Here is a 6,519-nt window from a genome sequence, read left to right on the forward strand (position 1 = left end):
TTATTCCCAGCACCAACATGGCGGCTAGCAAACATCTGTAATTCCAGGTCCAGAGGATCCAACACCTTCTTCTGGCCTCTGAGGACCAGTCACATACCTACTGTACACACACCCACACACAAGATACAAGAACACATAAAATAAAAATAAATGAATCTTTAAAAATAACCAAATTAACTAGAGATAATTGCTTAATAGATTGAATTAAGATTCATCTCTCTCTCTAGGAAAACAAGTAATTTTATTTGCTTCACAGGGCAATCCCCTTATCTGGGAAATTTCCTGCTGTGATCAACTCAGAGTTGTGGAGGCATCAGTATTATTTATTTTCCTGTTAGATTTTTGTCAAGCCTTGTTTGGCAAAGATTAGCAGAAAGGTGTTATATTCAAATCTCTATATGTGTGGAATTTGGAGCATATGCACATGTGAAATCTAAATGAATTTGCTTTATACTCTATCTACTTTCAGGTGTTCTTTGGAAAATCCAGAAAGTCAGTAAGATTCCGAGTTGACTAACACCTGCTGAGCAACTGTCAATGCATCGAGCACTCGACTCTCCGTGTTATTCAAGTTCTGCAACAAAGCTATCATTATTAGCTTAAAAATTTTAAAGTGAAGAAGTTGAGGGTCAAAATGAGAAAAGTAATGTATTCAATTGCACAGCTAAAGATAGAGGCAGAATACAAGGTCAGGCCTTTGGCTCCATGTTAAATTTCCTTTTTACTTATTGCTGAAAGTGAGTCCCATTCTCTGAATGAAGCTGTGGTGGTTTGAATAAAAAAAGGCCTGCATAGGCCCCTAGGGAGTGGTACTTTCAGGAGGTGTGGCCTTGTTGGAGGAAGTGTGTCACTAGGGGTGGGCTTTGAGGTTTCAAATGCTCAAGTCAGGCTCAGTGTCGCTCTCTCTTCCTGCTATCTGCTGGTCCAGATGTAAAACTCAGTTCCTTTTCAGCACATGTCTGCCTGTGTGCCATCACTCTTCCTGCCATGGTGATAATGGACTTAAATCTCTGTACTGTAAGCCAGCCCCAATTAAATGTGTTCCTTTATAAGAGTTATCATGGTCATGGCATCTCCTTACAGCAATAAACCTTAAGACAGAAACTAAACAGGCTTAAAATAAATTAGTACAGGAAGATGTTTTTCAGTTAGCTGTTTTATGGATATTGTTTTATGGATATCTATGAGTGTGAGAGTTCCATATCAAAATGTATCTCTTAAGTATCATTTTGCTTCCAAATGAGAAATACAGAGGAGACATTAGCTGCTGATTGTTGATGTTCGAATGTTTAGGATCATCGGAAACATTATCATTCCTGCTTCCCCTTATGTACTACTTTGCATGGTGAATTTTCTTGGCTGGGGAAAGAATGCATTTTACCAGATCAGTTCAGTCTATATTGGGTTGAACTATGTGAAAGTGCTAATACTCAAATATGTTTGATATTCAAAAAGGCAATTTTATGGCTGATAACAACTGTATGGAAATGCGTAAGTATTTCAAATGGCATGTGTGCTCGGCTGCTGCATGTCACACAGCTGATGCTGTTGCCAGGGCTCCTGTGAGATCATGTTTAGCAATGGGCCTGGCAACATCACAGCTCTTCTCTTATAGAGTTACTCACGGTTACTCTTATAGGCTAAGTCAGAGCCAAAGGAACAATTGCTTACCTCATCTTTTCCAGCTGTGCTCTAGACATGGGGTTGATATCTAAGGTATACAAGGAACTGGAAAAATTAATCACCCATCTTAGAAAAACAAACCACTACCAGTTAGCAAATGGGAACATGAAACTGAATAGATACTTTCAAAAAGAGGAGACAAAAATAGCCAATAAACATTTTAAAAAGTGTTCGACATGCTTAGCCATAATGGAAACACACATTAAGCATGTTGGGGAAGAAGAGCTCTTACTCCTGATGGGACTGTGAACTGGTGCAGCCGCTCTGGAAATCAGTGTGGAGGCCTCTGCAGAACCAAAAGTAGAACGGCTATATGACTCATCTATACTAATCATGGTATGGCACTCTATATTAAACATCCATGTTGCCGCTCTACTCACAACACTAAAGGAAATGGAAGCAGCTGGTCAGTGGAAAGAGGAAGATTTAAATCTAGACATTACAGCTCCGAGTTTGTGTTCAGCCCCCCCATGTTTTATGGTCTGTGTATAAATGAGATTTTCCCCATGTGTTTGTGAGTCTGCTTCTCCCTTAAGGGTTAAACCTGAGCGTGCTGGCTGAGCCTTTGGGCCCCAACCTTCCCATTTTTTCTGGACACATCTTACATAGAACACAGCCGCACCCGGGCCCCCACAGGGAGGATATGGAGAGGGGCTGGGTCTCCATCGAAGTGGACCTGTAGCTGGAACGGCATTTTACCACTGCGACTGTGCTGAGAGGTAGGACCTAAAGGAAGTGATTGGGTGTGAGGACTCTGCTCCCATGAATGTGGTGATGCTGTTCCCTGAGAACGGGGCTAGCTGCTCACAGAGTGGGTTCCTGATGAAAGGGACAGTTGGCCTCATGCTCTGTCCTGTGTGTGCCATGTGGTCCCCACCACACTAAGATGCAGCAGGAAGGCCCTTGTAAGATTCGTCCCTCCATCCTGGATTTCCTAGGCTGCAGAACTATGAAAAATGAATTTCTTTTCTTTTCTTTTATACATTACTCACTCTGTGGCATTCTGTTGCAGAAGCAGAAGAATGGGCCAAGACAGAGCACATACAGTGTGTGGCATTCTAGTTGACATTTTATTTACATCTAACTTGCATAGGTTTAATCTGCAATCTATGCACCATTTCCATGATGAAAAAGCCCATTATATGTACTGTGAAATGCACCAAAACATTTGCATTTTATGATATAGTACTGGCAGTGTTGTGTAAGGATTATTTTTCAAGCCTCAAAAATTGCATTTTCTTTTTAAATCATAAAATTCCCTAATTCATATCCCCCACCCACATTTCAGCTCATAAAAATAAAGGAATGAAAGTGGCCAGAAGTCTCCAAAGTTAGCTGGTATTAGGAATTACAACTCTAGACTACAGGCATCCTGCAAATGAGACCCACCCTATCCTCTTTACCAAGGGAAAGAAACTGGCATTGTAACACACTAGTCATCCAGGAGGAGATAAGTGGAGTAGGCCACTAACAAGGTTGAATCAAATGGGGAAGGGAAAGTCAGATATGATAATGGGGGTAAGAAGCTCATAGAAAGGAGCTAAAGGCCAAGTATATATAATATCTATGAAACATGTGACATATGACAGATACGACATATGATATTGTGATATATAATATTATACACATGATATACATTATGTATGACATATATATGATGTATGCTATATAACATATATGATATATATATATATATATATATATACACATGTGTGCACGTGCACACACACACACACACAGAGACACAGACACACATGCACACATGCACACTCCTCTAATCCTCTAATCTCACTCTTCTTTGTCTCATTCAAACTCACCCACATTTGTTCCCTTGGAGTGGTCTATAGGGATCTGCACTCTATACTGGAGCTCTGCATGCACTCAACATAGAGCAGTGCTCTGTGTGTGCCATCTTAGCCACCCACCCCTCACGAGGCACTGAGCAGCCTGTTCCTGGTGGGCACCGAGACCTTCCTGGCCACCCTCGATATCCAGTTCCTGGAGATAATCTTCCATGCCCAGGTGCCTGGAGTGCCAGGTCAGAACAACTCCTGAGAAGAGCCTAGGGAGGATGAGATAAGGAAAGGTCCCCCCTGAAGAAGTTTTCTATGAAGAAGGAGCGGCTGGGCCAGCTTGTCTTCTGAGGCTTTTCAATTCTGACAGTATGATGGTGGGAATATCACTTTGCAGCCATTTCCCCTGGAATTACAAATTAAATTGAAACCCCGATTTGTAGTAGATGGTCTTTGGCTCTTGGAGAAAGCACTCTCAACCTGGATGAGAACATTTTATTTAAATACGCTTGGATATTTACACACAACCTTACTTACACTGTAGGCTTGGCTAGGTAGATAGTTCATAGTACGGTTACTTATGACTTTTTCAGACATCCGTATTTCACCCTCCTTTTTCTATCCCTCTCCCTAATCAGAATCCCCCCTTTTCTGTTTCCCCAACCTGATCACTTATACCCTGATAGTTCCCTCTCTACTACTTCCCCACCCACCTCCCCCAGGCTCCCTTTTTACTTGCTTAGTTTCTGAAGTCACTGGCAGTCTGTCTTCACATCTGAAGACTTTGGAGTCAGGAGCCTCCGAGGAGAAAGAACATGCCGCGTTTGTCTTCCTGGGTCTGGGTTACTCAATACAGTCTTTTCTTTTCTTTTTTCTTCTTTTCTTTTGTTTTGTTTTTCAAAAGGAGCTCTGGCAAAGTTTTATTAAAGGAAAACATTCTTGTTTACTTCTCACCAGTCTGTTCTGGCATGCTTCTAATAATATCAGAATCACCTGGGTCAATGATAGCCAGTGTACGTACTCTGTAGTATTTTCCACACGCTGTACCCAATTCAATATTATTGCCACTGTAGTGATGATGGACACTAGTTTTAGCCAACATGGCACAGTACTCTATTTCAGATTCCATCAAAGCTGGGCAGTTGTTGGCGAGGATAACCAACTTCGCTTTGCCTTGTCTGATCATCTTTCAAGTCTGCTTGTACCCCAGCACGTACTTTCCACTTTTCATAACAAGCTGAAGCCTAGAGTTGATCGACTCCAGAGACTTTTTCGTCTTTTTTGCAGCCACCATCTTCCTGCCTTAGGTGCGGGACAACCCCCAACCAAGATCAGCTGCCAAGATGGCCGGTATTGAGAAAGGCTCAATACAATCGTTTCTAATTCCATCCATTTACCAGGCTAGCCCCCGGAGAAGAATCCTAAAGTTCTTTTTTATTTATTTTTGTCTCTCCTTAGGATGCTTACAGAAGATTATCTTCAAGGTTCCTTCAAACCTATATAGACTAATGACCACCCTGCCTTGCCTGCCTTAGCTTTAGACTAGGAAAACATGTCGAGAGAGAAGCAGGGTCTGTGCAAGGTGGAAATCCTCTCTTTGTCCCTTCTCTATTTCTCTTAAGCACTTGATTTAATAACCAATCCCCCCACTAGCTGCATAACCAGTACCTATGGGATTGAAGCAGATGAATCTACAAGTTGGACTCCCAAAGAGCTTCCAGCTGTCTGACCACACCCAAAGTGTGGTTTTTCTTCTCACCACCAAGTGGGAAAATGCATACACATTGGTTTACTCATTGACCATAAACCACTCAATCTCATATGAAGGTGTTAATATTGAGGAGTATTCTGTATCAAAAACAGTTTTTAATTCAAGAAATAAAAAGTAAACCATGACTAGAAATCCCTGGACCCAGCCATCTTCCCTGAGGATGTTTTGTACTAGGGACTGGAACTGGGTTGTCAGGTCACACGGCTGCTGACCACAGCTCATCTACCTTGTATGGCATTGAGGAATCAGATGTCACAGGCATGACAAAGATCTCTATGATTGTGGCTGCAAATAAAAATGTCAGTGAGTAAAGTTGGGAAAACAAAATATAGTGTCATCGACTCCTCGTAGTTTTTGCTTGAATGGGAAAATGCGAAGTTCTTGGGACAAAGACGTAAAGGAGTCATCTAGGCTTTGGTGACAAGAGCCATCTATCCAATGCACCCCTGCTTAGCAGCTAACCTAACTCATCACGCAAGGTTTTGGGGTGTTCTTCAAGAACTAGTACAATGTGCTTCTTGAATATCAGAGGGCTACTGGCAGCTAGAGGAGAAGGAATGGAAAGTATTTGAGTCCTGGAGTATATGCAGGCACTTTCCCAGAGATAAAGAGAAAAGATAGAAATCATTCTGGGATGCTCCATGACTCTTCCATAGAGATTTGCCCTGATGTTGAGGCTGTGGGGACAGAAATGGAAACTCTCCAAAGGATCCTTAAGAGTACCAGGCCTCCTGGACATGTCTATGGGAAGCTTGAATGGTTTCCAGTAATTCTCTAATTACTACCCTGTCACACTGCGAGGGGAACAGGTTGGCAAACCTAAGTAGCGAACTAAATAATCTGTGGCATAATCTAAATATATAACGGTAATTAAGCCTGACAACTTAATTTGCTACTGAAATTTAAATGTACAGTAGCAATCTACAATTAAGCAATCTTTTGTAATAGCACCCTGCCACCCTGGAAAATTTCAGGTGTAATACTGTGTACTATTAGGTAGCAAAAATATTGACACTGGTAAAGCATATCTGGGCCATGATCTGACATTTATTCAAATTAACCATTGCTTTGCAAAGGAAGAGAGGTTGGATGGAAATTATTCAGTGGCTGCTGCCTGTCAGAATCTACTTCTTCAGACACTTGGAAGTCCCTTCTGCTGATGAGAGCGTTTCCATGCACAATTAAGACTGGACTCTGGCCAGGTAGTGGTGGCACACTCCTTTAATCCCAGCACTTGGGAGGCAGAGGCAGGTGGATTTCTGAGTTCGAGGC

At 42.0% G+C, this 6,519-nt stretch overlaps 1 long non-coding RNA gene and 1 pseudogene across 1 annotated transcript in view; both read right to left on the minus strand.

Moving 5' to 3' along the window:
* The window catches only part of LOC116069081, a 74,590-nt gene that overhangs the window by 37,032 nt on the left and 31,039 nt on the right, over window positions 1-6,519 (minus strand). The gene's annotated exons all lie outside the window — the stretch shown is intronic.
* LOC116069080 lies at window positions 4,370-4,802 on the minus strand (annotated as a pseudogene).

The sequence above is a fragment of the Mastomys coucha genome, unplaced genomic scaffold (genome assembly GCF_008632895.1).
Source record: "Mastomys coucha isolate ucsf_1 unplaced genomic scaffold, UCSF_Mcou_1 pScaffold22, whole genome shotgun sequence".
NCBI lineage: Eukaryota > Metazoa > Chordata > Mammalia > Rodentia > Muridae > Mastomys > Mastomys coucha.